The 26,215-nt window shown below is 38.8% G+C and overlaps 1 pseudogene; it reads right to left on the reverse strand.

The window, feature by feature from the left end:
* Nucleotides 1-608: 608 nt before the first annotated feature.
* Nucleotides 609-20,669, reverse strand: LOC145713695 (large ribosomal subunit protein eL13 pseudogene; annotated as a pseudogene).
* Nucleotides 20,670-26,215: the final 5,546 nt, after the last annotated feature.

Raw genomic sequence — 26,215 nt, forward strand, 5'->3', positions numbered from 1 at the left:
CATAGAGCTGGACGCGGGGCTCGAGCTCATAAACTGAACTGTGAGATCATGACCTGAGCCGAAGTTGGATGCCAACCGCTGAGCCACCCAGATGCCCCAAGAAAAATATTTTTAATAAAAAGTGAAAATAAAAATATATTTTTTCTCTTTCTGTATTCAAGAAAAAGAGAAAAAAAAGAAAAAAAAGAAAATTGAATAGATGGACCAACAAACAGACTGAAATATGATTGAAATTACTTCGTTTTCCCCAGAAGTCAAACTATGAAGTGCTTTACAGTCCATAAAGGAAGCAGGCAGAAAGACTTGTGTTCCTGAAGAGCGAGGTTGGCCCAGTTGGGCGGGGCTTAGTGTATCAGCTCCTTTCTCCACTGGATGGCGCTGAATAGCTTACTGGTGTTGTTGCTGTGGCACTTGTAGGTGTGTATGCACATGCGCGGGAGCGGTGAAAATGGCATCACCCAGCTACCCAGTCTTTAGTATCGGAACTCTGTTCTCTCCAATCAGCAATTGCGCACCTATCCTTTGTCTCCCACTTCCGTCCACTTCCCGCTTTTACACTGTCCGTGACCAAGCTGTCAGATTGCCTGGGGACACCTCCCTCCTGAGTTTTATCTCAGATGTGGCCGTGTTTCCCGAGAGACTGCGGCTTTGACCTGCTCCACCCCGCTGCAAATGGTCTCACTGAGCAGCGGCCGGGTGTCGGCCGCAACCAGGAACGTTGGAGAGACCGTGCTGCTGCCGAGGCCCAGAGACTGTGGCTGAGTGCCAGCCCCCCCAGAAAAAGTTCACGCGATTGTTTAGCAGCAGCGTTTCAAGGATTATGGAAAATCACAACACATACCTGGTGCCAGGCTTCACCCCCAACAACCTTGTTCCAGCACCAGCAAATGTGGTTGTTCTCCCAGGTCCACTGAGGCCTTTGCCTGTGGGGGGGGGGGCCGTACAACCTCTACCAGATGTCCTCCCAGTAGGGGAACTGCTTCCCATGTGGCCTGAAGACCCCCAGATTCCACTCTGCTCCTGGGGATTCACCCTTCCCACCAGAGCACCGCCAGGTATCGAGCTGTGGAGCCTCAGACTCTGCGCTCCCCGTTTATAAAGTTTTTCTTAATGGAATTTAAACCCTCCCCTTTCTCCTTTCTCCCTTTTTAGTTCACTCCCTGCGGCTGTTTCCACTTTTCCACATTCTCTCCAGCTGGTTTTGGGGGGGTGCTTTTCCTGTATTCCCCCTGCCTCTCCCCCATCTCTGTCCTCTCTCCACACACTAAAACAGCTCCCTGCCTTCTGCAGCTTCTCTCTTCCCCAGTTCGCCTCTCCACGCCATGTACCTGCTGAGTTCTGTGGTTCACGTTGTACAGATTGTTGTGTTAATCCTCAAATCAGTTTTCTAGGTGTGCAGGATGGTTTAGTGTTGATCTGGCTGCATTTCATAGATGCGAGACACAGAAAAAGACTTCCATGCTGTTCTGTCATCTTGGCCTCTCCACAAATTAACCATTTTAAAGTGTACAATTCAGTGTATTTAGTATATTCACAATGTTGTCCAACCATTACAACTAATACCTAAACATTTTATCACCCCCAAAGAAATTCTATACCCACTAGTAGTCACTCTTCGTCACCCCCATCTCCTACTCTCTGGAAACCACTTTTGTCTCTGGATTTGCTTATTCAGAACATATGATATAAAAGGAATCAGAAAATATGTAGTCTTTAAAAGTTTTTATTTCTTTTTCTAAGTTTTGGTTTTTTTAAAAAATGAAATTTACGGGGCGCCTGGGTGGCGCAGTCGGTTAAGCGTCCGACTTCAGCCAGGTCACGATCTCGCGGTCCGTGAGTTCGAGCCCCGCGTCAGGCTCTGGGCTGATAGCTCGGAGCCTGGAGCCTGTTTCCGATTCTGTGTCTCCCTCTCTCTCTGCCCCTCCCCCGTTCATGCTCTGTCTCTCTCTGTCCCAAAAATAAATAAAAAACGTTGAAAAAAAAATTTAAAAAAAAAAAAAAATAAATAAAAAATGAAATTTATTATCAAATTGGTTTCCATACAACACCCAGTGCTCCTCCCAACAGGTGCCCTCCTCAATGCCCATCACCCCCCCTCCCCTCCCTCCCCCCCCCCATCAACCCTCAGTTTATTCTCAGTTTTTAAGAGTCTCTTATAGTTTGGCTCTCTCCCTCTCTAACTTTTCTTTTTCTAATTTTTGATTTCAATTTATGTTTTAAATTATTTTTGACATAAAAAGATGCACATAATATATACAACTTCATGAGTTTAGAGGTAAGTATACTGTGAAACAATCACAAGAATCTGTCCAGCTCATCCTTATATATTTATCTGTTGATGGACACTCATGTTGTTTCCATGTCTTGGCTGTCATGAACAATGCTGCAATGAACATGGGAGTGCAGATCTCTTTGCGATACAGCTTTAATTTCCTTTGTGTATATACTAAGAAGTGGGACTGCAAGATAATATGGTAATTTTATTTTTAATTTTTTGAGGGACTTCTATAATGTCTTTGATAATGGCTGCACCAATTTACATTCCTGCCAACAGTGTGCAGGGTTACCTTTTTTCACATCCTATCCAACACTTGTTATCTTTTGACTTTTGGGTAATAGCCACCTTACCATGTGTGAAGTGACATCTCATAATGGTTTTGATTTACATTTCCCTGATTATGAGTGATGTTGAGAGTCTTTTCATAAAGCTGTTGGCCATTCGTATGTCATCTTTGGAAAAAAAATGTCCATTCAGGTCTTTTCCCCATTTTAAGGGGGGGCAGATTATTCCTTTGACATATTTTTATGTAAATCATTGATTAGCCATTACAGCCATTATATTAGTATTTAATAACCAATGTATTCTGGTTACAAATGTGGAAAAATATAAGCAAAACAATCTGCTAGGCAGCCAGCTCAGTATATCATTGTACTATAGATTTCAATATGGATTATCTTGAATGAAAATGGATACTTCAGAAATTCTCAGTTAACTTTGGCTTTCTTACTGGAGTAAAATTGACCTTATTTTCCCCCAGCTTTATTGAGATATAAATGACATATAACATTGTGTATGTTTAGGGTATACAGTGTGATGATTTGGTATGTGCATGTCTTACCAAATTGTTACCGCAGTAAGATTAGTTAACACATCCTTTATCTCATATGGTTACCTTTTCCTGTGTGTGGTAAAAATATTTACTCTCTTAGCAACTTTCAAGTGTACAATACAGTATTGTTAACTATAGTCACTATGCTGTATATTATATCCCCAGAACTTACTCATGTTATAACTGGAAGTTTGTACCTTTGACCAGATCACCCATTTTCTCCACCCCCTTGCCCCAGCAATCTCCAATCTATTCTCTGATTCTATGAGTTTGACTTTTTAGATTATATAAATAAGATCATACCTTATTTGTCTTTCTATGTCTGACTTACTTCACTTAGGATAATTACCTCAAGGTCCATCCATGTTGCCACAAATGTCAGAATTCACACACACACACACACACACACACACACACACGTGTATAATCACATTTTCTTTATTCATCTGTCAGTGGACATCTAGGTTGTTTCCATGTCTTGGATATTGTAAATAATGCTGCAATGAACATGGAGGTACAGATACCTCCTTGAGATAGTGATTTCATTTCCTTTGGATATATATACAGTAAAAACCTTGGTTTGTGAGCATAATTTGTTCCAGAAACATGCTTGTAATCCAAAGTACTTGTATATCAAAGTGAATTTCCCCCATAAGAAATAACGGAAACTCAGATGGTTCATTCCACAGCCCAAAAATATTCATGTAAAAATGATTACAATACAAAATAATAAAATACAAAATATAAAGAAAAATAAATTAACTTGCACTTACCTTTGAAAACCTTCGTGGATGGTGCGAGGGAAACGAGAGAGGAGGGTTATTGTGTAGGATGACTTTCACTATCACTAATGGATGTCGACTACAGTACAGTATTAATAAACTCTTGTCATATACTGTATTTAGTGTAACTGGCAATAAGGCAGCAGAGGAAAGGGTCTATATCTGCAGGCAGCCTAACCTAGAATCAAGCAAAGCATTCCTAAGCTTATTCTTCTAAGGAAAAGCAAAGGACTGTCCATAAGCGCTCTGAAGTGACAAAAAATACACTAGTATGAGTTGTGGGCACCCTCCAACGTTCTGAAAAATCACTGATTTGTGTGAAACACCGGAGCCTGAGACCGAGCACCCGAGCATGGGAGATGATCACCCACAGTCCCGCAGAGAGAGAGGGAGAGAGAAGACCCATCAGCTCAGCTGTGATCATGTGACATTCGAAGTCACATACTACTGGTATTGCAAGACATTGCTCAATTGTCAAGTTAAAATTTATTAGAAATATTTGCTCATCTTGCAGAACACTCAAAGAACAAGTTACTCACAATCCAAGGCTTTACTGTATTCAGAAGTGGAATTGTTGGATTAGATGGTAATTCTATTGTTAATTTCTTAAAGGACTTCCATGTTTTCCATAGTAACTATACCAGTTTACATTCCACCAACAGTGTACAAGGGTTCCATGCCCATTTTTGAATTGGGTTACTTGTGGGTTTTTTGTTATTGACTTGTAAGAGTTAATTCTATATTCTGGGGTTAACCACCAATCAAATATATGGTTTGCAAATATTTTTTCCCATTCCGTAGGTTGCCTTTTCATTTTGTTGATTGTTTTCTTTGCTATGCAGAAACTTTAAGTTGGCTTGGTCTAATTTTATTTATTCTTGCTCTTGTTGTCCGTGCTGTTGGTTTCAGATAGAAAATTGAGTAAATTTTTTTAGAGTGATAACAAGCATTTATTAGCTCAAAAGAATGAGTTAACTTTTGTTTAAAGTGTGAATCTTTGTTTGAGGTTCACTTTTTTCCCTTTGGATTTCCAATTGTTCCAATACTATTTATTTTTGAAAATGCTATCTTTCCTCTAGTGAATTGCTTTTGCACCTTGCCAAAATCAGTTGGGTATATTTGTATATATCTATTTCTGGGTTTTCTATTTTGCTTCATCAATCTATGTGTCTATCACTCCGCCAATACCATACAGTCATTATTACTGTATTTACATAATAAATCTTGAAATTGGATAGATTTATTCCTCCCACTTTGTACTTTTTAAAAACTGTTTATAAGCTATTCTAGTTCCTTTGACTTTTCATATAAATTTTACAATAGTTCCTAACAAAACCTAGGCGAGGTATTTTTGTAGGTATATTGTTTATATACCTATGTGTAATAGATATATATGGGCTACAATAGATCTTGCTTGGGTTTTGGTAAGAATTATATTACATACATATATTAATTTGGGGAGGATTGACACCTTTATTCTTTTGAGTCTTTCAATTCATAAGCATGCTGTGTCTCTCCATGTATTTAGATTTTTAAAATTTCCTTTCTTGTATAGTTTTCAGCATACAATTTCTTTGCATGTTGTTAGGTTTACAGCTAAGTCTTTCACTTTTTTTTAGCAATCAGAAATGATGCTATATTTTTAAATTAAAATTTTGATATATACTTCTTCACTAGCTATTTGATGCCAAGTTGATCATGAGAGGGTCAGTGTTTTGTCCTTACTGGAATAGACGCTCTGGATAGGGTTTGCCTTCTCTATGCCATGCTTCTGCCAAAACTACCATTCATGGACTTACAGAATTACTTATGTACCCTAATGGTATTCCACACATCATTGCTTCCGATCCAGGAACTCACTTCGCAGCAAAAGAAATGTGGTAATGGCCCTGCTTGTGGATTTCACTAGCCTTATTATGTTCTTCATCATCATGAAGCAGCTGGCCCAATAGAATGGTCAAACTGCCCTTTGATTACGTTGCTGGCTAGTGGCAATACCTTGCAGGATGGGGGCAAGGTTCTACAGGAGACTGACTATGCTCTGAATCAATGTCCTATATGTATGTATGGTGCTATTTCACTGATAGTCATGATTCATGGGTCCAAGAATCAAGAGATGGAAATAGGAGTTGCACCACTCATTATTACCCCTAGTAACCCACTAGTAAAATGTTTGCTTCCTATTCCTGTGTGCTGAGCCACGAGGGAAAGATATGGCACTAACCAACCTAAGCTGATGTCTTTGTTCTCCCCTAGCCTACTAGACTGTGATGGACACATTCAAGCTCCAAGACTATTAGGGCAGAAGTCAATCCTCTGGGGAGGCCCCTCAGATAAGTTGTGGTGCTGGATGTGCAAACCATCTCTTTCCTTTCCCCTAGAAAAGCCAGCAGTCTGAGGATTTCTTTTTGATCATTTGGCATTGCACTGGGGGCAAGGACTTGGGCAAGATGTCTCAAATCATCCGACTAGCTTCGATGAATCTGGTGTCACAGTCACTCAAAGTACAGGAACCTTTCACTTCATCTCTGGATTTCTCACGAATAAAATTTCTCCATGAGTTGTTGCTAAATGGGTATATTTGTCAGGGGAAGGATGGTCCTGAGCTTCCTACTCTGCCATCTTGCAGGTGTTACTCTCAAGGCTTTTTTCAAGCTTTGTTAGGATGAATCAAATATGAGCCTTGTTTCAGGTTTATTGTAGCCTTACTGCTAAGGTGTTATAGGGTGAAAAATGCTCCCGCCTTCAAAGATATAGTCACTTCTAAATCTCCAGAATCCATCAATATTACCTTTTATTGTAAAAGAGTGAATATTACTGTATATGTAAATAAGTGATTAAGTTTGGATCTTGAAAAGAGGAACTTATTTTGACTTATCTGGGTAGATTCTACATGCAATCACATGTATCCTTATAAGAGCGAGGCAGAGGGAGTTGACACACACACACACACACACACACACACACACATACACACACACACATACATAAATACAGGAGAAGGTGATGTGAAGATGCAGGCAGAGATTGGAGTGATACAGCCACAAGTTAAGGAATGCTAAGTCATCCATTAGTCACCAGAAGCTAGAAAAGGCAAGGAAAGTATTCTATAGAACCTCTGGGGGGAGTGCAGCCCTGTTGGCACATTGATTTTATGCTACTGGCCTCCAGAACTGCGAAAGAATAGGTTTCTAATGTTTTAAGCCATCAAGTTTGTGATAATTTGTTACAGCAGCCACAGGAAACTAATTCCTCTGAAATCTAGTGAGTGCTTCAGGTTTCAGTAACATTTATCTGCTTTAGCTGGATGGAAGTCAAGTGTGTCCTATCCCTGCATGTGAGTGCTAGAAATTATTCAACTGAAATCTTTCTATTAACTGTTATTTGTCTAGCCTTTTGGCATTTTACCTGATGCATGCACATCTTAGTATTCAACAGAATAGTCACAGGGAACCCTTAGGAGATTCCTGGTGTGATTTTTCTGCATAGTTTCCTCTCTCATACTCTGCTTTAAAAATTCTAGCTTCCTCAGCTTCTGTAAAATACAGTCTCTGTCTTCACAACCTTACTGGTAGTGTTTCACTCTACTTGGTTTCCCTCTACATGTGCCACACTTCAGAAAGTGCCTGTAGACAAAAAAAAAAAAAAAAAAAAAAAAAAAGCTGTGATTGTAGGGCTCCTTGTAGCGTCAGTTGGGAAACTGACCTTGATATTATAGCTTGAAAATCAGCACATAATGGAATTATAGCAGAGATATGCAGAGTCATCTTAAAGAGCAAATAAAGGCAGAAAACTTACTTATGACATTAATAAGGAAAAAAATGTGTCAACCTAGAGTTGGGTTGATCCTGTTGAAAGCACCCCAAAGAAGATGAATTAAAAAGGAAAGTGTTGGCAGGGACATTCTAAACTTGTTCAGGAAAAAATGTGTCCTAGAGTTATATATCTTAACTTTTGGTAGTTGTAACCAAAATGAAGAACCAAGAGCCTCAGGGACCAAAGATAGCTAATGCAAGAGGAGGAGGTTATTTAAACTAGAATTTGGATGTTTGCTGTGTCTTTTTTTTTTTTTCAGAGCTCTTTGATGCAGTCAGACACATGGAGGGTAGGTAGCAGTCAAATATTTTGACATTACCATGCTACTTCACTACCTTTTTCTTTGGGAAAGGCAAGTCAGAAATTTGACCTATGGAAAACAGTGCCTTCTGGAAGATTTTCGGAAAGTATGATTCTGTGGCTGCTTTTGTGGACGATAGTTTTCTCAATTGGTTTGGTAGTTTTCCTGCCAAAAGTCTATCCCTTCCCCTGTGATGTACTCTGGTTCTCCTCGCTAGTTTGTTGGGTCTGCTTGGGAGTGGGCAGTGAGCCTAGGTTCCCAGTGAACAGACATTCTAGAGAATGGTGGAAAGTAAAATGTATGCAAATGAAGAGGTCAGTTGGCATCAAAAGAACAAGATAGTTGACTTGCTATCACCTCAAAAAGTCCCAACTGATCATCCTTCAGTGTGGGCGGTAGGTACTTGCCTGTAAGCAGTTACATAGAATTTTTCATATGAATATCCTCCCTCAGTGTATACCAGCCTTGGCTTCAAGCCCTTGTGAAGATCTTGTAGTTCCCATAGTATTGACCAGTTAGCAGGTATTAGCTATCCTGGGGGTAGAAAACATGGTTGCTTTGTAAGAGGTATTTTATATAAAAGGATGTTTTATGTTGCAGTCCAATTCTTCTGAGTAGGTGGAAGTATTGAGTTATCCATAGATAGAACATCAGAAGTATTCCTTAAAAATTGGTTGTGCTCCATTTAGGCATTAATAATGGATACCATGATGAAGGGCTTTCAATGGTACTCTTCAAACTTGATCTTAGAAGCTTCAAAGATCCTGGAAACTACATAGATGAATAATTTAAATTATTATGGATGCGAAAGGATTAAGAACCAGAATAAGGATAAAGTGTGAGGAATTTTTAGTGAGGAATTCCATAATCACCAGATTGAAGATATGGCAGTGGCAGGGATGCAAGTTAATGATAAATTCTCATGTTGTGGAATCTTAGAGACACATATAGGGGCTATGAGCAGTATATTATATTCTTGACTTCCCAAAGGTATTTCTTGTTTTGGCCACAGGTCTCCCAGATGCTACTGTATTGGAGGATGTATAGATATGGATGCCCCAAAAGCCTACGTGAACTTTAGTCAACATCTTGAAAGATCACTGGACATAGGCATGGTATTTGAGGTCAGACTTTCTAAATTAGGGGGAAACCTATTAGTCTGTTCTTTTCATTTTTGTTTTGGGGTATACCCTACTTTTAGTCCAGCACCAGCATGGACTTCTGCTGCGAGATCATTTTTTTAAGTTTACTTATTTGAGAGAAGAGAGACAGAGAGAGAGAGGGAGAGAGAGAAAGAGAGTGAGCAGGAGAGGGATAGAGAGAGAGGGAAAGAATCCCAAGCAGTCCCTGTACTGTTAGCATAGAGCCTGATGCAGGGCTCAAACTCACAAACCATGAGATCATGACCTGAGCCGAAATCAGGAGTCAGATGCTTAACTGACTGAGGCATCCAGGAACCCTGATCATTTTTTAAAATTATGGCTGGATACGGATGCCCTTAAAGGTATCAGTTTGCATGATGTGCCAGGACATGCTCGTTAGGGCAGATGATCTGGCCTCAAAACCTGGTGATTTGGGATGTCCGGTAAAATCAAAGGATTATAGAAATGTGATATACCTAGCATTGTACCATTCCCCTGATAAATAGTAAGCACTCTGGTATTGGAAGGACTTGGCCTCAGGCTTAGGGAAACAATTCAAGTGCCTGATGTAACCATGGGCCTTAGATCCCAGATTAATCATATTCCCATGCAGTTTTGCCTTCAATTCTGAAAATGTTTTCTGGTAAGTGGTGTATTTGTCTCAAATCCCAGGTAAGGAAGAGACAGATGGTGTAGGGCCATAGTGGGCATAGCTGTTACTTAAGGCAGAAGTGCAGTGTAAGATAAAGAGCATAGATTTCCTTAGGATATAGTGAGGTACTTGGATCTTACTCTGTAAAGGCAATAGACTAGGAAGTCTATATGAGCAGTAACACACTGATAATACTATTTTTTCCATGTTTTCTTATGAGCATGTCAATATAATTATCTCTATTCCTCCCAACTAAGAGAGTTCCATTTAAACTAGGATGACATTGGTATGCGGTTACCAGTGTAAAGGCCGCAGCATACCACCCAGAATTCTGTTATAAAATGCCCTCCTCACTGCCTTTTGTAGGTAAGGGTAAAAGGTGAATCTTCTGCTCTCACTCTGGGACCCTGGTTAGTATAGCAATGAGTTTCCAGTGGTGGCATTGGAATTGGTGAACAAAGTGATTAGCCTTGCTTTGGTACATTTTCAGAGGCTAGCATGTCCAGGAGGCCTGTGGCATGGCTTCCTTTCTTTCTTTACTTTTGCAGACATATCTGTATTCATGCTCTGAGGCTTGTTATTTCTGAAAAAAATAATAGGACTCTGACCAATCCATCTTGTTTCCCCCTGTGACTTGCTGAGAATCCAGAATGCAGGGCTTATTCTTTCCACTCAACAAATGGCATTACAGGTTATCTCCTAACTGGTGGGACTACTGAAGAAATATATTGCAAGCTCAACTCTCCTCATATCCTGCCAGAATCTGAAGTACGTAGATTCCTTCCTAATCTGGTGTTCCATGTTGTTAGTGAATTTCCCCAAAAGCAAGAGGGGCGGGGCAGCGGTGCTGGTTGAAGGCAAAGGTTCCTAATTCTGTTCTCTCTTTGCCCCTGAATGCATCGTGCTGAACACTGGAGGGCACCCTTGTGCCATTAGAGGTTCAAAGCTCTGGGTATCAGTAGAACCTGCAAACAACTGTGTGGGATGCAGAGAATTTTGCTCAGTCTCCTGAGGGATATATCAGATGGTGCCACTGAGGCCTGGGCTGGGTAAGAAGACATGAGGAAGAAGATTAAATAATTCTTAGTAATTCAGGGATTGGTGGGATTACGTTTTAGGCAGAGCTCCTTGGGCCATGGGCATGAGAGGAGAAATTAAAGGGGCCAATTAAAAGGGACATATGCTTTCAACTACCATCTGCATGCAGATTTCAGAATATATATTCCCAGATTTTTCTTCTGAGCTCCACATATATATGCAACCAGCTCTTCTATATATAGCCACCTGAATATCCATCAGACATCTTAAACTCAAAGTTTTCAAAGAAGCTAGTATTTTCCTTACTCTCCTTGCCACCCACTATCCTCGATACTTATACCCCATGCCAAAACCTTACCTACCATACCCCTTCTTTGCCTCACAGACTTGCTCATTTTCCAGTATTTCCCATCTTAGTAAATAGTACCACCTTGTTCAAGTCATCAAACTGGTGGTACCATCTGGGACACATTCTTCTTTCCATCTTCTTTCTCATCCAATTACCTCACTCATTTCATTCTGTTTTCTAAATATCTCTTGAATTCACGCAATTTTCCAAATTACTCATCACTGGCCACCATCTTCTCTCACTTGGATTACTGCAATGGCCTTATAGACATTCTCCCCACATGCAATGTTGACTTCTCCCACTTATTCTCCACCCAACAACTAGAGCCTATCTCAAATGTAAATCTAACCATGTTACTTCTCTGCTTGAAATCATTTAGTGGACATTCTTAGCCTTAAAGATAATGTTTACATGCCTTAGCATGAAATTCATTCATGTTTCCTTGGGAGCATCTATCCCTTTTTCCAGTGTCTGTCATTTTAAGTTATTTCCCCCAGCACTATTCTTTAGAAATGCAAGGGGTAGACCAATAAAATGCTGCTGTGGAAGAGATTCATCTGTCTTCTTTTCAATATTCCAGGCCAGGGGCACTTTGTCCAACAACTAGACATTGAACAATGATGATGTAGGACTGAAAATGGTACTTCGTCGTCTCTAATTTTTGAGCAAGCTCTGGGACACCCAGTTATTCCTCAATTTGGACTTTTAGGTAGACATACAGTGACTTCCTGTACTCAAAAGACTAAAGATGAAATCAGACTTTTCCATGTGAGCATGGAGAATGCCATTAAGCTCATTTCTAGCTTGGGCGAAGGAACATTCTAGAATATCTGCCTGATTGAAACCATTGGCAAGAGCACCTAATAAGGTCTTATCAGAAGTCTTCTTAATTGAAGGCCTTAGGGGTAATGCTGAAGGAAATTTCTGGAAAATCCCTAACATTTTGATTTCCAGTCATGCACAAACTATTTTGTACCTCTAACTCAGGTTATCACTTAAAGTTCTGGAAAAATAATCCTTTAGAGCAACATCCCAGTAACTTCCTGAGGACAGAACCCCAAACATGCTACTTCTGTTAAAGGAACCATAGTGGATTTTAGAAGAATATAGCAAACTATTTTGATCATGTCTGTACATGTATAATCTGAGGAGAGCCACTATATGGCAAGATTTCTGTATTCACAGGGTGTAATTAGAGGCACAACTACATACCAAAGGTTATGTGAAGGGCAGTCTCTGTGGGCAGCCACTCATTTGGCAGATGTTATTTCAGTGACAACTGCCCATGATGCAGTTAGAGGGGTCTTGGCTGCTAAGATTTTGCTTTTGGAGGAGCCACTTATTTGATAGGACTTGAGAGCCTTCTTCCATTCGGTACTTTTTCAGGCAATTGTAGGTGAGGCATATCTAGGAAAATATCGATATAACATATAGAATGGCATGAGGTTTATTGTACAAACAGTGTGGCAACCATTAAACACGTGATTTGAGAAGGTATCTATGTGTGGTATGGTTTTATTTGCCAGGAAAATGCAGTCTGATTTGAGGGACAACCTCTGCCATTGGTGTAAATCTAGTGCCAGTTGACTCAGTGGGGGGAGAAGAGGCAGGGAAGGTCCTCTACACCATGTGACCTAAAGCACACAGGGTACTTAAAGCACAGTGGCTTATTTAGCAATAATTGAGGAGCCATCGGTCTACAGTGTGGCTTAGTATGACTTCAGTGCAAAGCCAGGAATGGGCTGTGACACTATAAAACTGGCCTCTACAGGGCAGCAGAACCTGGCAAAAGCACTACATGAACACGGAGGTAATAGCAAAGATACTATTAGTAACAAAACAATGGAAACAGAACTAACTACCATTTGTTGAGCATTTACTATATACCAGGAATTGTTCAAACCACCTACTTCCTACACGTGTATTCAGTATTTCATTTAAACTCAACAATAGCTCTGGACAATATATATGATCCTCTTTTTACACGGGAAGAAATTAAAGCTCAGTGAAGTTAATAATGCTAAACCGTGCAGATATTAAGTGGTGGTGCATGGGTTTAGAACCCAGGTCAGTCTTACTCCAAAGCCCATGGTCTTTCCATTAGACTGCTCAAATTTCAAGAATACTCTATGAGTTTTCTTTATTCTTCTTTTTTAAGAAATTTACTCATTTAAATTCAAGTTAGTTAACATATAGTCTTGGTTTCAGTAGAAACCAGGGATTCATTACTTACATATAACACCCAGTGCTCATCCCAACAAGTGCTCTCCTTAATGCCTATTACCCATTTAGCCCATCCCCCCCCCACCTCCCTTCCAGCAACCCTCGGTTTGTTCTTTATAGTCTCTTATAGTTTGCCGCTCTCTCTGTTTTTATCTTATTCTTACCTCCCTTCCCCTGTGTTCATCTGTTGAGTTTCTCAAATTCCACATGAATGAAATCGTATGATATTTGTCGTTCTCTGACTTATTTCACTTAGCATAATACCCTCCAGTTCCATCCATGTATGTTGCAAATAGCAAGATTTCATTCTTTTTTGATCACCACATAGTATTCCATTTTGTATATATACCACATCTTTATCCATTCATAGTCAATGGACATTTTGGCTCTTTCCACAATTTGGCTATTGTTGACAGCATTGCTATACACATTGGGATGCACGTGCTCTTTGAATCTGCATTTTTGTATCTTTTGGATAAATACCTAGTAGTGCACTTGCTAAGTTGTATGGTAATTCTATTTTTAATTTTTTGAGGAACCTCCATACTGTTTTCCAGAGTAGCACCAGTTTGCATTCCCACAAACAGTACACGAATGTTCCCCTTTCTCCACATCCTCACCAACATCTGTTGTTTCCTGAGTTGTTCTTTATAGATTTTGGATACTAAACCTTTATCCAATATGTCATTTGCAAATATCTTCTCCCCTTCTGTTGGTTGCCTTTTAGTTTTGTTGATTGTTTCCTTCACTGTGCAGAAGATTTTTATCTTGGTGAGGTCCCAATAGTTCATATATGTTTTTATTTCCCTTGCCTCCAGAGACATGTCTAGTAAGAAGCTGCTGTGGCCGAGGTCAAAGGTTTTTGCCTGCTCTCCCCTCTAGGATTTTGATGTTTTCCTGCCTCACATTTAGGTCTTATATCCATTTTGAGTTTATTTTTGTGTATGGTGTAAGAAAGTGGTCCAGATTCATTCTTCTGCATGTCGCTGTCCAGTTTTCCCAGCACCATTTGCTGAAGAGACTGTCTTTTTTCCATTTGATACCCTTTCCTGCTTTGTCGAAGATTAGTTGGCCATACATTTGTGGGTCCATTTCTGGATTCAAGAGTTAAAAGATCTGTAAGTTGAAAACTATAAAAACCTTATGAAAGAAATTGAAGAAGACACAAAGAAATGGAAAAACATTCCATGCTCATGGACTGGAAGAAAAAATACTGTTAAAATGTCTATACTACCCAAAGCAATCTACATATTCAATCCAATCCCTATCAAAATAACACCAGCATTCTTCACAGAGCTAGAATAAGCAATCCTAAAATTTGTATGCAACCAGAAAAAAACCCGAATAGCCAATGTAATGTTGAAAATGAAAACCAAAGCTGGAGGCCTCACAATTCCAGACTTCAGACTGCATTACAAAATGTAATCATCTATGACTTTTAGTTACATTTAGTTCTAAGCTTTTTTCTCTTGGCTTTTACCAGAAGAAGGATCACTTATGCTGCAGAGTAGAGTAATAGGGAACTGTAGGAAGAAATACAATAATTGAAATAAATTAAAATCTCATTTAGTCCCCAAGGTTTCTCCAAGTTATTCTCAAACAAATGTCTCTGTACATCTCTCTAATCCATTTCCTCTTCTCCATGCCCACTTCTGTGTAGGTCTTCTCATCTATACTGTTGAAATGACTTCTTAAATAGCCTCTGTGCCTCCAATATCTCCTCCAAGTCTACCCTCCACACATATTCCCTAGTGATATTTTCAAAATACAGGGCTGATCAAGTCATTCTCATGCTGAAAACACTTCAATAAATCCCCATTGCCAAAGGAGAACACCAATAATTAGGTTCCTGATGAAAATTTTCCAGCTTCATATACTATGCTTTCAGCCATAACAAACCCCTGTCGTTTTTCAAGCACAACATACTCTCTTGGGACATTAGAATCCATCTCTAGCTTAATTTCACCTGAATTAATTCAACTCTTTTTCTACACTTAGGCCTTATTCAGGCCATCTTTTCCTACACGTAGGCTGCTAAGTATTGCTAAGATGAGATATCACAACTATGTGGATTTGTGCTTCTTAATATTTATGGATCTCAAGCTGTCTTTGACCCTCCATGGTGTATGATAATCTGATGTTTTCCTAGTGTACTCTCTCCTCCATTTCCCACAATAGCTTGTTGGAACCTCTATGAGCCTCCTCCCATCTTTTACTTTATCACTTCTACCTTCATTTTTAGTACTTGGCATCCCTACTATTCCAGAGAATAGAGGTCTTTTCCTTCCTCCTACAAACACATATGCATGTGACCCATCACTGACTCTTTACCTCCTGCTTCAGTGGAAAAGTATCCTCATTTCTTTATGAAAAGTCCTTCTATCTGTGCTCTGGATTTCATTTCCTTCCACTTGCTCTAGAATCAATTTCTTTGTTTTGTTTTGTTTTTAGTACCTCACTTCCTTTTCTGTTGACTCTTATCCTACAAATATGTTCCAGTTTTTTTCCCACTATCCTATCCCTTCTCTGGATATCACTTTCTATCACAGTTCAACCTTTTTAAAAACATAGCAATCACTAGCCATAATCTTCACTACTCAGGAAAAGTCTATGAAAAGGAGAGATTCAGGAACGAATGTATGCGGATCATGCGTTTATGTTGAAGTAAAGAATAAAAATGGACATCAGGTAGGGATAGAGAAAGGAGTAAAGGGAAATAATAAAACAGAAGGACAGCAAAAAATAGGTGGGGTAAACTAGTGTTTGCTGAAAGAAAAAGACAATGTTGGTTTGCTACGTAAAACATCTGCAGTGCAGGAAAGTAAATACTACAGGTTCCCTGAAGATGGAGTCCAAGACTTGGAAGTAGTGGGAATAGAGAAATGGGTAATAGAAATTCAAATTGGTCAGAGAGGAATATCTATTTGTTTCTTTTTCTCCCTTAACTTTAACTCTTTTCTGTATCGGAACCTATCCTTTTTTTCTACCTCTGAGGAAGAAGCTCCCACCTGCCTTCTTGTCAGAGCTAATTACTGCATGTACATGGTTAACTGATTCCACTTCTTCTTGATTTTTCTGGATCTTGCTTCAGTAGTTATCCTCACTTCCCATGCTATCATTTTTACCCTATATTTTTATTCCCCTCCCTGCTTCCTTTACTTCTTTCCTTCCCTTCCCCCTTCTCCCTCCCACTCTCCTTGCCTTTCTCTCCCTCCAAATACACACATATATCCATATATGTACACACAAGTGTGTGCATGTGTATATCCTACTTTATACCAAACTCCTTTCCTTATGCCTAAAATCATACAGTGGATTCTCCAGTTCTAAGAACTTTCATCCTTTCATCCTTATAAATTCATGAACTGTCTCATTTCTTACCTTTCTTTTATTACCAGCCTTCCCTATAGAGTAGCCTACAATTGCTGCCTCTACATTTTCACACCTACCATCTAGCTCCTGCACCTTCCAGTCTATTGAAATATCTTATTTAAAGATTTCTGATGACTTCCTAATTGTCATACTTAATGCTTCTTAGAACTCATCCTCCTCTGAGGGCACCTGTTGGGATGAGCACTGGGTGTTGTATGGAAACCAATTTGACAACAAATTTCATATTAAGAAAAAAAAACAACTCATCCTCCTCTGTATCTTGGAAACATTCAGCATTGGTAAACACCTCCTTCCTTTAAATTCCTTATTTCTTTGGCTTCAATAATATTTCGGCCTCTGGATTCTTTTTCTGACTCTCATACAATGCTTTTTCTCCTTAACTTGCTTCTTTCTCTCCCTACTCCGTAAGCGTGGGTATTCTCCATGAATACTCCTTCTGATCTTTTCTCTGACTTAGTGTTTGGTGATTTCACTCACCTCTACAGTTTTAACTCTCATTTCTGTGTGGTGGACTTCCAATTTTTATCTGTGTATTAAGCCTGTCAGCCCTGCATATCCATATATTTGATGAACAGCTCGATTGAATGGCTCTCAAGCAACTTACATTCAGTTATATCCAATTATGTTTGGTTTTGACCAAAGCCAGCAGGTACCCTTCTTTCTTTCCCTTGTTAAGACTTTTGCTCTCTTCCTAGTAACCCAAATAAAACATTTGGATTTATCTTTGATTCACTCATTCACTCTTTCAGTAAAGATTTGAAAGTCTATTATGTTACCACCATTTAAAAAACTTCCAATGGTTTATTCTTTACTATAGGATAAAACTGAACTTCTAAGGCTAACAATATGCTCTAGAATGTGCCCCACTTTATCTTTCTTTTTTTCCTACTATTTAATTAATTAATTAATTTATTTATTTATAATATAATTTATTGTCAAATTGGCTTACATACAATACCCAGTGCTCATCCCAACAAATGCCTTCCTCAATGCCCATCACCCCTTTTCCCCTCTCCCCCACCCCCCATCAACCCTCAGTTTGTTCTCTGTATTTAAGAGTCTCTTATGGTTTGCCTCCCTCCCTCTGTCTGTAACTATTTTTTCCCCCTTCCCTTCCCCCACTGGTCTTCTGTTAAGTTTCTCAAGATCCACATATGAGTGAAAACATATGATATCTGTCCTTAATTTATAATACTAGCAAACTATCTTTCAGCCAATGGGAGCAGCCATTCTGAAATACACCCTATGACAAGCATTTACACTTTGGTGCAGTTTTTCTTGCCATTTGGAATGAATATGACATGATTGTTTCCCATACCACACTTTGCTTATTAAAATTTTAGTTATGCTTCCAAACCTACCTCAAATTCATCTGTCATAGAAATAATCCATATTTTTCTTACCCACAAATAATTTATCCAATTACTCTATCTCTGCAACATGCTGTTGCTTGCTTATAGTACTAGTCCATTATTCATATGACATGGTTTGTTTGAGTTTTTCTGTTATTGAAAAGGAGAAAGATACTACAACAGAGGATTTTTGGTAAAATATCATCATGTAAATGTCTCAAAGATAGGAGATCTGAATTGGAAGGCATGATGGAGGATGTCAATTAGACAGAAGAACAGCTTGGATTTGTAAATTAAGGATTCGGTGCCCTTTCTTCATTCTTCATAAAGTAGAGTGGTTTTGGAGAAGAGGGACATTTCAATTACATCTCAGAAGAGGGAATAGGGCCAGAGATAATTGGAAATTGACCAGTGGAGCTGAATACTTAGAAAATTGTGTGTAAAAATGTAGACTTGAAAGATAATTTGGAAGCGTATGCTAACACTTTGCAGAATGCTCACATAAAAGGGAAGTGATCCAGTAGGGTTGACAGGATTTATATGCAAGAGAGAGTAGAGGTCCGATGTATAAAATGAAAGATAGCACTTTTTCTGATCATGCAATGGTAATAGCTGAAATTAATTTCTTAAAAGCTTGGAAATTTGGCAGAGGTAAATGGGAGATGAGCAAATTCATATAAGTAAAGAAAAGGCATTGAAAATGATGAGGAATGGTCAAGGGGAGAGAAGCCCAGCTTTCATTTCAAGCTGTCAGAGAGGATTGGTACAGATGAAAAAATAATTTGAAGAAAGCTCTCAAGGAAAGAAATGAAGCCAAATGCTTTGAAGAGAAAAATATATTTTCAATTTTAGAACAAACTAATGGAGAGCACAGAAAATGAATAAAGAAATTAGAACAGAAATAGAGAAAATCAAAGAGCAAATGACAAACGTCTGCAATAGACTGAGAGAGTCTGGGTAATATAGGGAAGAAACAAAATCAAGCAAGGCTACTGACATTTTCTCAGGTGCAAGAAGGGAAGATAGTTGTCATGTGTTTGAGAGATTATAGACAGATAAGCTAAGGTGACTTGAAGTCAGTTTATGAGGGTCATTTGTGGAGCTGTAATGCAGGAATGGGCTAACACAGGGGCACACAAAAGCGAGCAGAAAAGGAAAGAATGACTCAGCCACAGACTTCACAGCTCAAGTGTGAGTGAGCATCATGAAAAAGATGTTGAGAAAATCTGTATCTGCTTCTGTTATGGACGTGGCGCAGTGCAAAATCTACACGCTTTGGGGTCAGAGATGGGTTTTAGTCCCACTTCTACCACTTACCAGCTGTGCAACCTTGGGAGAATCTTTGAGCTTCCAGATCCTTGAATTTCTCATCTGTAAAGTGACTTCACATTGTTGTGAAGATCAAATGAGATGGTATTTGTGAAAATATCTTGAACAAAATTTAGATATTATTATTCTAGGACTTTTTTGCATGAGCTGAGCAAACACTTATTTTTAGGTTTCTCCCCCCTGCCGCTGTATTGAGATATAATTGAAATATAGCCTTGTGTATGTTGAAGGTTATGACAGAATGATTATATCTGTGGGTTTCTATAGTATATAGAATAAGAAGGAAATCACCAATATGATGAAACAAAGAGAGTGAATGATATTTGAGCAAAGAAAAACTTATAAACTGGAAGTCACTGACATTTTATATATATATATATATATATATATATATATATATATATATATACACACACACACACACACACACACATATATATGACTTTACATATACATATGACATTATATATACATATGACATTACATATCACATATACATATAACATTACATATTAACCATACATATACATATACATAATCACAAGTTGCCAGTGATACTTTATTTTTTTCTTCTCAACATCCTGTTCTGCAGCTTCCTTGGCTCTTTTTGCCCAGATGCCAAAGAGCCAGGCATGGGCATGGACCACGTGAAGACCAGCGAATGCCTTGAAGTTCTCCTCTCTAATGACTCTGGCTTTCTCCTTCTTACAGACATTCCACATGGGCATGACTGGTCCTGTCAACTGGGTAGCCAATTTGAGTTCTTCAGCAGAGCCATCTCCCTCCTTAGGGGCTGATGGCTTCTTGGGGAAGAGGATGAGCTTGGAGCCATACTCCTTCAGCCACTTCACATTGGCCTGCAGGGACTCTGTGGACATGTTCCACCTTCTTGGACTCACTGAGATTCCAATGGTCCATGCCACCTTCTTGTGTAGGCCAGCCACCCATAGCCCTTCCGTGCTGAAGCCCCTGCCAACTTGCACTTTGGTGTGATACCTCACTGTGGGGGCACCATGGGATGGGCTGGATGGGTCCGGACATGGAGGCTCTGGGCCTTGCTTTGGCTTCCCGACCTTGAGTCTGCAGATCTTCCCCGCTGGCTGGTTGAACCATGAGGCCATGCCACTGCCAGTCCTTATGGAAGTGGGGCTTCAACATCATGCCATTCGGGCTGGGTGCCATGGCTGCTGCCTACAGGCCTTCCTCCTCTGCAGGAAAATAACTATATATATTCTTAAAGTTTTTATTTTAATCACCCAGTGCTCATCAGGACAAGTGTATTCCTTAATCCCCATCACCTATTTCACTCATCCCCTCCTATCTCCCCTCTGGTAACCATCAGTTTGTTCTCTATAGTTAAGTGTGTTTCTTGGTTTCTTTATCTCTCTTTTATTTTTCCTTTGCTCATTTGCTTGGTTTCTTAAATTCCACATATGAGTGAAATCATATGGTATTTGTCTTTCTCTGACTGACTTATGTCACTTAGCATTATACTTTCTAGCTCCGTCCATGTCCTTGCAAATGGCAAGATTTCACTCTTTTTATGACTAAATAATTTTCCATTGTATATATACACATCTTCTTTATCCATTCATCTATCAATGGACACATGGGCTGATTATATATCTTTGCTATTGTAAATAATGCTGCTATAAACATATGGGTGCATGTATTCCTCTGAATTAATATTTATATGTTCTTTGGGTAAATACCTAATAGTTCAATTGCTGAATCATGGGGTAGTTCTATTTTTAACTTTTTGAGGAACATCCATGCTATTTTCCGCAGTGGCTGCATCAGTTTGCATTCCCACCAGCAGTGCAAGAGGGTTCCTTTTTCTCCACATCCTCACCAACACCTGTTGTTTCCTGTGTTGTTGATTTTAGCCATTCTGACAGTTGTGAGGTACTATCTCATTGTAGTTTTTTTTCCCAGCTTTTTTTTTTTTTAACATTTATTTATTATTGAGAGACAGAGAGAGTGTGAGCAGGGGAGAGAGAGAGAGAGAGAGGGAGAGGGAGGGAGGGGCAGGCAGAATCCGAAGCAGGCTCCAGGCTCCAAGCTGTCAGCACAGAGCCCGACACGGTGCTCGAACTCACAAACCACGAGATCATGACCTGAGCTGAAGTCGGACGCTTAACCGACTGAGCCAGCTAGGCGCCCCAATCTCATTGTAGTTTTAATTTGCATTTCCCTGATGATTAGTGATTGGCCACATGTATGTCTTCTTTGGAACAATGTCTGTTTGTGTCTTCTGCCCATTTTTAATTGGCTTACTTGCTTTTTGGATGTTGAGTTTTTTAAGTTCTTCATATATTTTGGATACTAACCCTTATCAGATATGTCATTTGCAAACATCTTCTCCCATTCCGTAGGCTGCCTTTTTGTTTTGTTGATTGTTTCCCCTGCTGTGCAAAAACTTTTTATTTTGTCCCAATAGTTTATTTTTGCTTTTGTTTCCCTTGCCCTAGTGGACCTATCTAGAAAAAAGGTGCCACGGCCAATGTCAGAGAAATTACTGCCTATGCTCGCTTCTAGGATTTTTATGATTTCAGGTCTCATATTTGGGTCTTTAATCCATTTTGAATTTATTTTTGTGTATGGTGTAACAAAGTGATCCAGTTTCATTCTTTTGCATGTTGCTGTCAAGTTTTCCCAGCACCAGTTGTTGAACAGACTTTTTCCTATTGTATATTCTTTACTGCTTTGTCAAAGGTTAATTGACCATAAATTGTGGGTTTATTTCTGAATTTTCTATTCTGTTCTGTTGACCTATGTGTCTGTTTTTGTGCCAGTACCATACTATCTTGATCATTAAAGCTTTGTAATATAACCTGAATTTCCAAATTGTGATGCCTCCAGCTTTGCTTTTCTTTTTCAAGATTTTGCTTTGGCTATTGGGGGTCTTTTGTAGCTCCATATGTTCTAGTTCTGTGAAAGATGTTCTTGGTATTTGGATAAGGATTATATTAAATGTGTAGATTGCTTTGGGTAGTGTAGACATTTTAACAATATTTGTTCTTCCAGTCCGTGTCTTTCCATTTCTTTGTGTCATCTTCACTTTCTTACATCAGTGTTTGATAGTTCTCAGAGTATAGATCTTTCACCTCTTTGGTTAGGTTTATTCCTAGGTGTCTTATTATTTTTGTTACAGTTATAAATGGGATTGTTTTCATAATTTGTCTTTCTGCTACTTCATTATTGATGTATAGAAATACAACAGATTTCTGTAGATTGATTTTGTATCCTGTGACTTTGCTGAATTTGTTTATTAGTTCTAGCAGTTTTTTTGGTGGAATCTTTTGGGTTTTCTATATAGAGAATCACGTCGTCTGCAAATAGTGAAAGTTTTATTTCTTCTTTACTGATTTCGATGCCTTTTATTTCTTTTTGATGTATGATTGCTGTGGGTAGGACTTCCAGTACTATGTTGAATAACAATATTTTATAGAAAAAAATTTGAGGCTCATAGTAGTACTATTCATGATTCATGAAATGCAACAGTATGTCTAAAGGAGTAACAGGTGAGGAGTGAACTTTAGAAATCATGCAAGGAGCCAGAGGACATTTATTATATTTAAATAAACATGTTTTATTTGAACAAAATGCAATTTTATATGCCGTACAAAGTTATTCTGGATCAGAGAAGGGGGTTGTCATATATGAATAAAACACAACTATGTGACTTTGGACCCTACCCTCTCCATATCTCTATGTGTTCTTTGAATGTTAGAAAAGAAGTGAATGACGTTCATGATGAGATCACCCAACCCCTGAAACCCTTTATTATATCTGTGCTAAAGACCCTGCTTCTGAGAAAATGCATACTGAATGTAAATGAAATTGCATGTAAAAATGAAAAAGGAAGGGGTACTCCAATGACCTGAGTTTCTTCCAAATCCTTTTTGCTACATTCTTAGTTCATTTCTGCATCAAGTCGCAGATTATTAACAGCCTCCTAGTTGACTCTATGTCCAATCTTATACCTCTTCAATCAATTTTATACATTTTTTGTAAAAGTGAGCTTTTAAAAACACAATTCTGAACATGTTACCGATCTGCTTAAACATCTTTAATGGTTTCCCACCACCTATAACAGGGCTCAGCAAACTTTTTTCTGTAAATGGACAGAGAGTAAATATTTTAGACTTTGCAGGCTGCCCACAGTCTTTGTTGAATAGGCTTCTTAGCTGTTGTTGTTATTGTTTTTCTTATATCACTTAACAATTTAAAAACCAATCTTAGCTCATGGGCTATGCAAACCTAGAGCTGGATTTGGCCATTTGGGCCATAATTTGTTGACCTGTAGAGTAAATAAAGTGCTAGCTCCTTAATATAGCATAGCAGTCTCTCCATAATCTGGCCTACTGCTTTCTTCGCGAGTTTTCTATATTGCCAAAACACTTCCCACACCTTCTGCTGTGGGAATTAAATTGTTGGCAGTATCTGGAAGTACACCAAGCTGGGTTTTGTACCTCAGTACTTGTTCATGTTGCGTCCATAATTGTCCTCCCTTATCCAACTGGCAAGCTACATCTCTCTCAAGACTCTACTAAAGGTGTCATCTCCTCTATTAAATATTTCCTGATTGTCTATTTAGAACTCGACTTTGTAACCTGTACAAATATGGATCACAGTATCGACAGCACTCCACTGTGCTTATTTACTCCCCAACTCCATTATGAATCTCTCAAAGGCAGCGAATAACTTACCTGGATTTGTATCCCTAACATACAGTAGCCATTTAGTAAATGTTTGTAAAATGAATAGCCCCAGGCATTGTGTTAGCAAGCCATCCAATACCAGTGATAACATAAAGAGAAATGAAGGGAGGACTAGTAGCCCTCTGAATTGTGCATGACCCATACATAGAAGAAAGTTATTACTTTTGTAGTCTCTAGAGAAGCTCCCTCAGCTCCACTCTTACATCTTGTAGATATTTCCCCATACACTCATCAGGGCATGAGGGTGGTTGCACTAATCCTCATGGAAGACTTTTTTTTTTTTTTTTGAAGTAGTAATACCATCGAACAGTGCCTGTGTTTTTAGAATCCAAATGTGGACTCAAAACCTATCTTCCAATAAACACACTTTAAAAATGTTCCCAGGGCTTTTAGTATTATTAGTGATAGAATGGTGACCTAAATAGGTGTTGGTGAGCTGCCTTTGGAATGTAGCTACACTGTCTCTGTGGGGAAAACGTGCTCTGAGTTCCAAGCTGATGACTTATGAGTTAACTTTTGAACATAACTCATTCCTAAGTTTGGGGCTGTCTCTACTTAAAATATATCAAGCATAGGTCAGAGGAACTGGAATAGGAGTTAAACAGATTAAAAGTAAAGCCATAAAAGCAAGAGCCAAAGAGAAATATGATATAACTGTGTTTCTAAAACTAGCAAATGGGGTTCTGAGGCTTCTCGTCGTACACTCTGGAGTGGAGAATGTATAAAGGAGATTGACTTGGGAAAATAAACAGTAGGAGTGTTTGGAAACTTTCAGAAAATCACAATAATATCTTAGCAACCTATAAAAAATTTGCTATTCAAAAAATAGCAACTTATTGAATGCTTACTATATGCCAGGAACCATTCTAAAATTTTTGTATAGGTTATCAATTACACACACACACACACACACACACACACACACACACACACCCACAATGATCAACCTTCAGAAAGTAAAGAGAAAGGCTAAGGGTAGAAAATAATGTGACCAGATAACCATCTACCTAAGAAAAGAGTGTGGGAAGAAAGAAAATTTTAGAAACAAGACATAACCACCTCCTCAATGTGCTATGACAGAAAAATTTCAGAGTCAAAGTTAAGATGAGAAAAAGAATCAACAAATTACCATAATACAAAGTGAACAATACATGTTAATTGCCAATAATAGAAAGTGCATATGGCATCTTATTAAATGGGGAAGAAAGAAAAATAATCACAATCTTGGACTTGAAGATGCTTGGGTAGAACAGAAATGCTAAAGCTCATGAATGTGTATGAGAAGTGGGAGTAGAAATGACCAGAGGGTCGCTAAGGCACATCATGGAAGAGAAGGCAGAGAAATAGGAGAAGGCAAAAGAATAACAATTTCAGTTTAGACATTTTTGTAAGAGATTTATATGATAGAAATTTAATATTTGTAGAAGCAATGTTCATTGAGAAAAGATTTATTAATATGTATAACATGCAAACTATTTTAAAACAAGAAATTATAAGTATAAATTAGAATAATTTATTTAAAAACACTTTTTTTTTTATTTTTTTAATATATGAAATTTACTGTCAAATTGGTTTCCATACAACACCCAGTGCTCATCCCAAAAGGTGCCCTCCTCAATACCCATCACCCACCCTGCCCTCCCTCCCACCCCCCATCAACCCTCAGTTTGTTCTCAGTTTTTAACAGTCTCTTATGCTTTGGCTCTCCCACTCTAACCTCTTTTTTTTTTTTTTTTTCCTTCCCCTCCCCCATGGGTTTCTGTTATGTTTCTCAGGATCCACATAAGAGTGAAAACATATGGTATCTGTCTTTCTCTGTATGGCTTATTTCACTTAGCATCACACTCTCCAGTTCCATCCATGTTGCTACAAAAGGCCATATTTCATTTTTTCTCATTGCCACGTAGTATTCCATTGTGTATATAAACCACAATTTCTTTATCCATTCATCAGTTGATGGACATTTAGGCTCTTTCCATAATTTGGCTATTGTTGAGAGTGCCG

The sequence above is a fragment of the Panthera onca genome, chromosome X, assembly GCF_046562875.1.
Source record: "Panthera onca isolate mPanOnc1 chromosome X, mPanOnc1 haplotype 2, whole genome shotgun sequence".
Lineage (NCBI taxonomy): Eukaryota > Metazoa > Chordata > Mammalia > Carnivora > Felidae > Panthera > Panthera onca.